The sequence below is a fragment of the Gracilinanus agilis genome, chromosome 3 (genome assembly GCF_016433145.1).
Source record: "Gracilinanus agilis isolate LMUSP501 chromosome 3, AgileGrace, whole genome shotgun sequence".
Taxonomy (NCBI): Eukaryota; Metazoa; Chordata; class Mammalia; order Didelphimorphia; family Didelphidae; genus Gracilinanus; species Gracilinanus agilis.
The window spans coordinates 303998020-304010013 of NC_058132.1; positions in this window are offsets into that span (position 1 = coordinate 303998020).

Below are 11994 nucleotides of genomic sequence, written 5' to 3' on the forward strand. Positions count from 1 at the left end.
CTATAGGAGAGGAAACACAGAATAAAAACAACTGTTTGAACACTTTGGTTGATAAGGACATGATTGAGGATGTAGACCCTTAATGACCACACCAATGCAACTATCAATAATATGTAAATAAGTCTTGACTGACCACACATGTTAAAACCAGTGGAAATGAGAGGTGGGGGTTTGAGGGGGTGAAGGGTAAAGAAAAAATATGAATTATGTAACCACGAAAAAATTTTTCTTAAAGTAAAAAAATTAATTAAAAAAATAAAAATAAAATAAAAAACTATCAAAAGTCACACAAAGCATCTGAGATAGTATTTGAACTCATGAGTCTAACTAACTCCAAATCTACCCCTCTAATTACTGTTTCGACTGTTTAGCTAAGTGCAATAGAATATTGGCATGTGTGTGTGTGTGTGTATGTTTACGTGTGTGTGTATGACAGAGTGAGAGAGAGCGAGAGACAGAGACAGAGACAGAGACAGAGACAGAGAGAGAAAGAGAGAAAGTTGTTATCTACGTATATTCCTACATATTATGCTAGGTAACATATCAGTAGAGTGTTTTTATATCTATATACTGTAGGATTTTGGAAACTGTAAGATGATGGGGATCAGTGACAATAATATCTCCCTAATCCCTGGTCTTTAGAGAAACACAGGCAGGCTTGACTGGTTGGGAGGGCCAGGAGCTTGTGTAGTATTCCTTCACTTCCCCCCTCCCTCTAACCCATTTGTTAATAGTGAATATTTCTAGATTGATAACTCCTGGGCCAAGATGGTAAGTGGATAGAGACTAAATCCCTTTGTTATAATATCTTTCTCTGTATTATTTCTGCACAGGATAGAATCAGTGAGGTTTGATGTCTTAGAATCTCACTGGCTCAGATATTAGGATCAACTTCAGAACCACTAGTAAGAGGAACTTGGCTTATGGAGGATGTGAGTATATCCCCAAATTATCTGTATTCAAACACTGTTCCTAGATGATAAGGGTTTATTGATATCTGGGAATGGGAAGGAGGGAAATGGCTTAGGATTAAAAGGTAAGGAGAACCTACCTAAAACAGCTATGTCAAAAACAGCCCCTTCTCCCAAAGGGGGAAATGTATCTTGAATGGCTGATCTCCTATCTAAGCCTCTAAATATTCTTCCTTCTAAACCTAGATAGGTAACCTAAGGTAGACTGTGGTATTGTTTGAAGGTCTAACAAAGTAAAGCAGCTTTGGTTGTCAGAGACTGAATGGCTCCAGCAGCTACACAGAGTATGTGTCTCCAGAGCCAAAAGCCAAGCCTCAGGATCCTTGCAAGAAGGATGACCTGGCTTTTTATACTAGGACTCCAACTGCCTTAACTTCCCCCTCTCTTAGAGTTCTGGGGGGCACTATGGAATTCTGTGATGCAGCTTGAATCCTCCCCAGCAATATGGATCCCACAATACATATATTTGTACATGTACATATATTATATGTTTATAAATGTGTGTGCATTTGTATCCAGGTGTATATATATATATATATATATATATATATGTTTGTGCATATATTGACATATACATACATATACACATACATATATACACATACATAGCTTAAGGAATTACATTCCTCTTCAGTTTCATTAGAACATATGAAAAGTACATTATAAAGGTAAACTGCTAAATATATAGCATGTTAAAATGTTGGTTTTTATTACCATCAACATTAATACTATTCCATGAGAGATCACTATTTGTAGCTGGCTCACTATTTTACTAGGAACTGCATTTTGATTAACTCCTAAGCCTTAATTAAATCTATATTAATAGAGGTAGACTACAAAGAGGAATCAAAGAAAATAACTATTAATTAGTGATATCTTTAAAGATGTAGAACTCTTTCTCCTTGCCCATTTTGGCTCCCTTTCACCTAGAAGATGTGTAATAAGGATTCCAAACACTTCTCTGCATAATTCATTCTGGTAGTACTCATAAAAATTTTGATCCTAGAATGCAAAATAGATTTTTACTTTTCAAAAAGAGAGCTTTCTGATTCCAGTGACCTGCACCATAGGCAAAGCAAATGGTTTTTTCTCTACATAATTTTGAATATAGAAGAGGTAAATTGAAATGACATTTTGAAATTTAAAATGAGTTTGCCTGAATCTAGTGTTGATATCAAATGCATTAGCAGGGGCCACTATATATGAACAATTAGAATCCAGCCTTCCAATGAAGAGAAGACTGTTATTTTCTGTGTGAAAAGAAAAAAGAGCATTTAATTTTTAAACCCACTAAATTACACACTGCACATTAGTGATAAAAAGCTGAACAAAACCATACCTTGTATTTGCATATAATACTCACATCCCCCAATAGAATTATCCACATGCATTTTCTTATTCATCTCCCCAATTTTCTATGAGCTGGGTAAGATATTTATATTATTCTCAGTTTGAAAACCAGGAAGGTATGGAGAATGTTTGGGTGAACTGTATAGAATTACATCATATAATGTTAGTGGAATAAAGATTAGAAACTAAGTCTCATGTCTAGATTAGAATTCTGTATGCTCTATCACTCAGCAACAATTCATTACAATCTTCATGATACTATATTATTCACCAAATATTTTTTAAAAACAGAAAACCAGAGCTATACCCAAGGTATTCTAGCAAGAAAAATCTTCATGATTATGATGCTGTTTCATTTTAATAGCCAAACTGAATATGATTAGCTACTAATAAAATATTTATCACAAGAGATGACATATTCTATGTTAAGAGTGCATGGGGAGTACTGGGTTAAGATGGAGGCAGAGTAAATAGCAGCTGCTTAACCTCTCCTAATCGAAGCATATAGGACTCCTCAAGAGGGCATAAAAACAAATCCAGACGAATGAAGGGACCTCACAACAGGGCGCGGCATTGAAGATACATGGAATCAGGGCATTTCTATGCTATAAAGGGGTGGAACAGCTCTCACTAGAGCGTGATCTGAGCAATCCCCTCCCCCACCCCACACCACCTACAGTGCCAAGGCCAGGGCACAAGAGCTAGAGCAAGCTTGGGGCACCCATTAAGTCACTGGCAGCTCCAGGGCCTGCTCCTGAGAGCAGCAAGACTTAGGACCCCAAGAGGCTAAAGAACGCACAGATTTTGAACACAGACCTTGAGGGCAGGCACAGGTGAAGGCTTTGATGTAGGCTTGGACAAGGATCTTGAGCGCAGGCTTGAACCTCTAGTGGGGACCCTGTGCAGATGGGAGCACGGCTGTGGAAGCAACACCATGAGACTACTGAAGGAGCCCCAGACAGAGGGGCAGACGAGGGGACCACCAGGATGCATGACCCCAACAAAAACAAGACCTGAGACCTCGGGAACCTAGAGGGTCCAGACAGACCCTGAGTGTGAGTATAAAGCTGAGAAGGCCCAGGGCTAAAAATGGCAAGCCAAAATCAAATACCCCAGAAGAGAAAGATCATCAAGAAGAAATCTGTAACACTCGACAACTTTTACACAGAGAAAATCCAGACAACAGAACAAACAGCAGAGGAGAACAAACAAGTAATCATATCCAAATCTTCCCCCCAAAAATGACTGGCCACAAGCTATTGAAGAGTTCAAATCTGAGATGATGAGAAAGATGGAAGAGATCTGGCAAGAAAATAACAGTTTAAAAGGCAGAATTTTGCAATTGGAAAGTGAGGCTCAGAAATCAAATGAACTGATAAGCAAATTGAACACCAGAAATGACCAGATTGAAAAGGAAAACCAAAAGATTATAGCCGAAAACCAGTCCCTAAAGGCTAGAATTGAGGAATTAGAAGCTAATAATTTCTCAAGACAACAAGAACAAATAAAACAAAGTCAAAAGACTGATGAAATAGAAGGAAACATGAAATATCACAATGAGAAACTGACATACCAAGAAAACAGGTCTAGAAGAGACAATCTGAGAAGCATTGGACTTACTGAAAAAGCAGAAATTAATAGAAATTTGGACTCCATACTAAAAGAAATTATTCAGCAAAATTACCCTGAAATTCTACAACGAGAGAGCAATATAGACATTGCAAGGATCCATAGATCACCCTCTACACTAGACCCTGAAACAACAACCACCAGGAATATAATAGCCAAATTCAAGAGCTTCCAAGTAAAAGAAAAAATTTTACAAGAAGCCAGAAAGAGGCAATTTAAATATCAAGGAGCACCAATCAGGATCACACAGGATCTGGCAGCATCCACACTAAAAGACCACAAGGCTTGGAATATGATATTCAGAATGGCAAGAGAACTGCATCTTCAAACTTGGATCACCTACCCATCAAAACTCACTATATACTTCCAGGGGAAAGTTTGGGCATTCAATAAGATAGAAGATTTCCAAGTATATGTACAGAAAAGACCAGGACTAAATGGGAAGTTCGATATCCAACCTCAAAAATCAAGAGAAACATGAAAAGGTAAATAAGAAACAGAGAGGAAAGAAAGAAAACTCATATTTTTTTTCAGATTCACCTCTTTAAAGGCTTCAATAAGATCTAATTATCTGTATTCCTATGTAGAGAAATGCTATGTATAATTCTCTGTAGTGAACTCTATTCGCTATTATAGTATTCACTATTATAGTAATCAGACAAATAATTCATAGGGAGAGGTTGGAATACTAAATGGTCTAAGATGATATAGGGGGTGGGAAAGAGGGGGTTGAATAGTAGAGGACACCAAGAGAAACTTGAATGAATAAGAAAAATAGGATATTCTATTACACACAAAGAGGGCATGGGAAGTCAATGGGACAAATATTATTATAAGAAGGAGAGGAAGACAGCATTAATCAGGAAATATTTAAACCTTACTCTCAGTGTAATTAACTATGAGAGGAAGGAGTACCTATATCCATTGGGATATAAAACACTATCTAACTCTACTGAGAAAGTCAGAAGGGATAAACAAAGGGGAACAGGGGTGTGGGGAGCTCAACAAAGGAAGAGGAGAAAAAGGGGTAGGGAATTCATTAGGCCTTTAAAAATAAAAAGAGGTGAATAATAAGGGAGGGGGTAGAGAGGGAAGTTAACCAAGGGAGGGGATAAGGGTTACCAGCTTAAAGCAAATGACTGGTTTAAAAGGAAAGAGTAAGAAGAAGGGCTAGAACTAGGAGAGGATACCAAAATTTCAGTGAATGCACAACTGATAATTATAACTCTGAATGTGAATGGGACAAACAAGTTTATAAAACAGAAGCAAATAATAGAGTGGATTAGAAACCAATATCCTACCATATGTTGTCTACAAGAAACACATATATGGTGGGTGACATACACAAGTTTAAGGTAAAGGGCTGAAGCAAAATCTTTTAGGCATGAAATGAGAAAAAGAAGGCAGGAGTGGCTATTATGATTTGTGACAAAGCCAAAGTAAAACTAGATATGTTTTAAAAAGACAGGGAAGGTCATTACATCCTGATTAAAGGCAGTATAGACAATGAGGAAATAACACTGCTTAATATGTATGCACCAAGTGGCATAGCATCCAAATTCATTAAGGAGAAACTGGCAGAGCTCAAGAAGAAAATAGATAGTAAAACCATAATAGTGGGAGATCTAAATATTCCTCTTTCAGATCTAAAAAATCAAAAGAAAAAATAAATAAGAAAGTGGTAAGAGAGGTGAATGAAGTCCTAGAAAAATTAGATTTTATTGATATGTGGAGAAAAATAAATAGGGACAAAAAGGAATACACCTTCTTTTCAGCTGCACATGGTACATTCACAAAGACTGACCATGTAATAGGGCATAGAAACATTGCAAACAAATGCAAAAGAGCAGAAATAATGAATGTAACCTTCTCAGCTCATAATGCATTAAAAATAATAATTAGTAAGGGTACATGGACAGACAAATCAAAACCCAATTTGAAATTAAACAATATGATTCTCCAAAACCAATTTGTCAAAGAAGAAATCATAGAAACAATCAACAATTTCATTGAAGAGAATAACAACGGTGAAACATCCTACCAAACACTGTGGGATGTAGCCAAGGCAGTACTCAAGTGGAAATTTATATCCTTGAGTGCATATATTAACAAATTAAGGAGGGCAGAGATTAATGAATTGGGCATGCAACTTAAAAAACTAGAAAGAGAGCAAATTAAAAATCCCAAGATGAAAACTAAATTAGAAATATTAAAAATCAAGGGAGATATTAATAAAATCAAAAGTAAAAGAACTATTGAATTAATAAATAAGACCTGAAGCTGGTATTTTGAAAACACAGATAAAATAGACAAAGTACTGGTTAATCTAATAAAAAAAGGAAAGAAGAAAACCAAATTGACAGTATCAAAGATGAAAAGGGAGGCCTCACCTCTAACGAAGGGGAAACTATTTTGCCCAATTATATGGCAATAAATATAACAATTTAGGAGATATGGATGAATATTTACAAAAATATAAATTGCCTAGATAAACAGCAGAAGAAATAGAACACCTAAATAATCCCATATCAGAAAAAGAAATTGAACAAGCCATCAAAGAACTCACTAAGAAAATAATCACCATGACCTAATGGATTCACAAGTGAATTCTATCAGACATTCAAAAACAACTAATCCCAATACTATACAAATTATTTTATATAATAAGCAAAGTAGGAGTCCTACCAAATTCCTTTTATGACACAAATATGGTACTGATTCTAAAGCCAGGTAGATCAAAAACAGAAAAAGAAAAATACAGACCAATTTCCCTAATGAACATAGATGTAAAAATCTTAAATAGAATACTAGCAAAGAGACTCCAGCAAGTAATCAAGAGGATTATACACCATGATCAGGTGGGATTTATGCCAGGAATGCAAGGAGGGTTCAACATTAGGAAAACCATCCACATAATTGACCATATCAACAATCTAACAAACAAAAATCACATGATTATCTCAATAGATGCTGAAAAAGCCTTTGACAAAATATAGCATCCATTCCTATTTAAAACACTGAACAGTATACGAATAGAAGAACCTTTCCTAAAAATAATAAACAGTATATACCTAAAACCATCAACAAGCATCATATGCAATGGGGATAAATTAGAAGCCTTCCCAATAAGATTAGGAGTGAAACAAGGATGCCCATTATCACCTCTATTATTCAACATAATGCTAGAAACACTAGCAGTAGCAATTAGAGAAGAAAAAGTAATTGAAGGTATCACAATAGGCAATGAGGAGACTAAGCTATCACTCTTTGCAGATGATATGATGGTCTAGTTAAAAAATCCTAGATAATCAACTAAGAAGCTTGTAGAAATAATGAACACTTTTAGCAAAGTTGTAGGATACAAAAGAAATGCACATAAATCATCAGCATTTCTATACATTTCCAACACATCACAGCTGCAAGAGGTAGAAAGAGAAACACCATTTAAAGTCACCCGAGACAATATAAAATACTTAGGAATCTATCTACCAAAACAAACACAGCAATTATACAAAAACAACTACACAACACTTTCCAAACAAATTAAAATAGATCTAAACAATTGGAAAAACATTGATTGCTCATGGGTAGGACGAGCTAACATAAAAAAATGACCACTCTACCCAAATTAATTTACCTTTTTAGCACCAGACCTATCAAACTACCAAAAAACTTCTTTACTGAATTAGGAAACTATAACAAAGTTCATTTGGAATAAGAAAAGATCAAGAACATCAAGGAAAATAACAAAAAAAGAATGTGAAGGAAGGGGGCCTAGCAGTACCAGATATTAAACTATACTATAAAGCAGCAGTCATCAAAACAATATGGTATTGGCTAAGATACAGAAGGGAGGATCAGTGGAATAGACTTAAGGAAAATGACATCAGCAAGACAGTGTATGATAAGCCCAAAGAGCCCAACTTTTGGGACATGAATCCACTATTTGACAATAACTGCTGTGAAATTTGGAAAACAATATGGGAGAGATTAGGTTTAGCCCAACATCTCCCACCCTACACCAAGATAAATTCAGAATGGGTGAATGACTTGAATATAAAGAGGCAAACTATAAATAACTTAAGGGAACATTGAATAGTATACTTGTCAGATCTCTGGGAAAGGAAATATTTTAGAACCAATCAAGAGTTAGAGAAAATTACATGTAAAATAAATAATTTTGATTATATGAAACTAAAAAGCTTTTCTACAAACAAAAACAATGCATGCAAAATCTGAAGGGAACAGCAAATTTGGTAAAATCTTTATAACAAAATAGTCTGACAGGGTTCTAATTACTCAAATATACAAGGAGTTAAATTAATTGTATAAAAACTCAAGCTATTTCCCAATTGATAAATGGGCAAGGGATATGAATAGGCAATTTTCAGGTAAAGAAATCAAAAGTATCAATAAGCACATGAGAAAGTGTTCTAAATCTCCAATAATTAGAGAAATGCAAATCAAAACAACTCTGAGATATCACCTCACACCTAGCAGATTGGCTAAAATGAAAGAAGGGGAGAGTAATGAATGCTAGAGGGCATGTGGCAAAATTGGGACATTAATGCATTGCTGGTGGAGTTGTGAACTGATCCAACCATTCTGGGTGGCAATTTGGAACTATGCTCAAAGGGCTATAAAAGTATGCCTGCCCTTTGATCCAGCCATACCATTGTTGGGTTTGTACCCCAAAGAGATCATAGATAAACAGACTTGTAGAAAAATAATTATAGCTGCACTTTTTGTGGTGGCAAAAAACTGGAAAAGGAGGTTATGCCCTTCAGTTGGGGAATGGCTGAACAAATTGTGGTATATGCTTGTGATGGAATACTATTGTGCTCAAAGGAATAATAAAACTAGTGGAAATGCGCATCGGCCATGGGAGGGAGGAGTGCGGGGGGGGGGGGGGGGAGGGTGAAGGGGAAAGGAGGAGCATGAATCATGTAACCATGTTAAAAATGAATATTAATAAATGTTAAGAAAAAACAATTGGAGTCCTGATGGGGAATTTCCCCCTACTGTGTAAGGCTGGAAATTCATATTAGGGGAGGTTTTGACAATATCTCAAACCTGACCCACATCCACAAGGGACAGACTAGTTTTAGTTAAACACAGCAACCTGGTAGCAGCTAATATTCTTCATGGTAGAGCCATCCATGATAAATTCACTGGACACTCACCCCTGCCATGAGTTGACATTGTATTCCATCTTGAGATGGAGAAGAATATGGTGGATGGCTCTAACATAATCCCATAGTTACCTCAAGTGGGACTCTGGCTCTGCTAAAAACAACTGTTATTAACCACAGGGTTACCTTGCTGTGAAAATATTTGAATAATTAAAAGCATTCCTCTGCCACACAAAAAAAAATAAAAACACTCAAAATAATTATTACATAAGAAGGGAATATAGGATTATATACAACATCTGAACCTTACTCTTTTTGTTTTTGTCCCGAAGAGGAAATAATGTACACATTTAGACAGAGAAATCTATATTATCCTATAGGAAAGCAAAAAGGTATACAGAAAAGGGAACTGGAGGGACTTACAGAAGGAAAAATGAATTGGGAGAGAAAGAGATCAAAAGTAAAACACTTGTGAAGAGGGACTAGATGAAAAGTGGGAGAATAAACAGAAAAAAGGTAGGATGAATGGAAATACAAAGTACTCATAATTGTACATGTGAATGGGATGAACTCACCTATAAAATGGAAGTAGATATCAGAATATATGAAAAACTAGAATCCTATAATATGCTATTCACAAGAAACACATCTGAAGCACAGAGTAAAGTTAAAAGGCTAGATCAGAATCTATCATCCTTCAACTGAAGTAAAAAAAGAAAGAGTATGGATAGCATTCATGATCACAAACAAAATTATCATAAAAATAGAACCAATTAAAAGAGATAAGGACATTTTATATTGAAAGGTACCATGGAAAATAAGGTATTATATATACTAAATCCACACATACATACACACACATACACACAAACACATACCCTAAGTGCTATTTCCTTCCAATTTTTAAATGAAATATTAAATAAATTACAAGAGGAAATAGATCCTAGTGGGGACCTCTACTTTCCCCTTCCAGAACTAGATAGCTATAACCAAAAGAATTAATAAAAAAGAAGTAAGGATGTAAATAGATTTTTAAAAAGTTAGGGATGATAGACTTTTTGAAAAATTTAGATAGCAATAGAAAGAATATGCAATTTTTTAGTAGCACATTGCACCTACACAAAAATTGACAATGAATTAAGGCATTAAAAGCTTACAATAAAATGAGGAAATGTGGAAATATTCAATTCTTTCCTTTTATTTATTTACTTTTAAACTCCACTCTCCATCATAGAATCAATACTGTGTATTGGTTCTAAGACAGAAGAACAGTAGAGGTTGCCTGGGGTCACACAGCTAGGAAATATCTGAGGCCAGATTTGAACTGAAGACCTCTCATCTCTGGGCCTGTCTTTCAATTTACTTAGCCACTATAATACAATAAAATTACATTAAATAAATGTTGTTAGGCTTAAAATTAACATCTTCCAAGTTATTATTTTCTATAAAATTTATTAGTAATCACTTGAAATAGAAAAGATAGATAAGCATAGATTTAAAGTTCCTTTCTTCCTATAATTCTGACCATGTGTAGCTCATCCTACAGGATCCTCTGTCTGTCCCCTCCTGCTCTGGGAAGTAGTGAGCCAAAAAGACCCCCATTGGGCTCCACCCATAACCCTTTAATCTACGTTCATGGATGTTCTGGCATGTAAAAAATGAGATGACCCATGTTGTTCATCCAGGAGGGGAAGGGGATGAAATTCCCTCTACACAAGGTCAATGGAAAGGGAGATTAAGAATTAATTGGAAACTGAAAAATGTCATTCTAAAGAATAAGTTGGTTAAAGAACAAAGATGGAAACAATGAGACAACATACTAAAATTCATGGGATACAGTTAGAGCAGTTTTTAGGGAAAAATTGATATCTACATTTGCTTATACCAATAAAATAAAGAATGACTTAATGATTTGGGTATGCAACTAAACAAAGTAGAAAAGGAACTAATTTAAAACATTACTCAATTTATGGTAGTAAAGAATTGGAAACTAAAAGGATATCCCTCAATTTGGGAATAAATGAACATTTTTTGGTATATGATGGGGATGGAATATGCAATATAAGGAATAATATAATATGAGGAATGATGAACAAGATGATTTTGGAAAGAATTGGAAAGATCTGTATGATCTAATACAGAGTGAAATGATCAGAATCAAGAGAACAATGTACACAGTAACTGAAATGTTGTGAAATAATCAAATGTGAAATAGGCTTTGCTCTTAACAGCAATACAATGATCCAGGACAATTCTGAGGGTCTTATTGAAAAGAATGCTATCTGCCTCTAGAAAAAGAACTGTTGGAGCATAAATGCATATAATCATAATAACATATGATTTAGTATTTATTTATTTGGGTATGTGATTACAGGTGTTGGTTTTATGAAATTATTCATTTATAAAAATGAATAACATGGAAATATGTTTTGGTGGATAATACATTTATAACCCAGATTGAGTTTCTTATTAAATCTGGGAAGGGTGAGGGAAGAAGAGAGAGAGACAAAATGAATCATATAACTTTGGAAAACTTATGTGAAAATTTGTTAAAATAAAATAAAGATAAAATATTAAAAAAATAAAACCTTACTTTAAAACCAAACTATAAATCCTGAAAATCAAAGGAGGGAATAATAAAATTGAAAATAAGAAAAAAATGAATTGATAATCCAAGCTCAAAATTTTATTTATGAAAAAAAGTAGAAAAACCACTCGTTAATTTGACTAAAAGAGAAAACAAAACCAAACTACTAGTATCAAAAATGAGAAGGATCACCAACAAAGGAAATTAAAGTAATATTTACAAGTTATTTTTCCCAAATATATGCCAACAAATCTGACAATCCAATTGAGATAGCTGAATTAAAAAAAGAATATATATATATATATATATATATACATTGACTAGA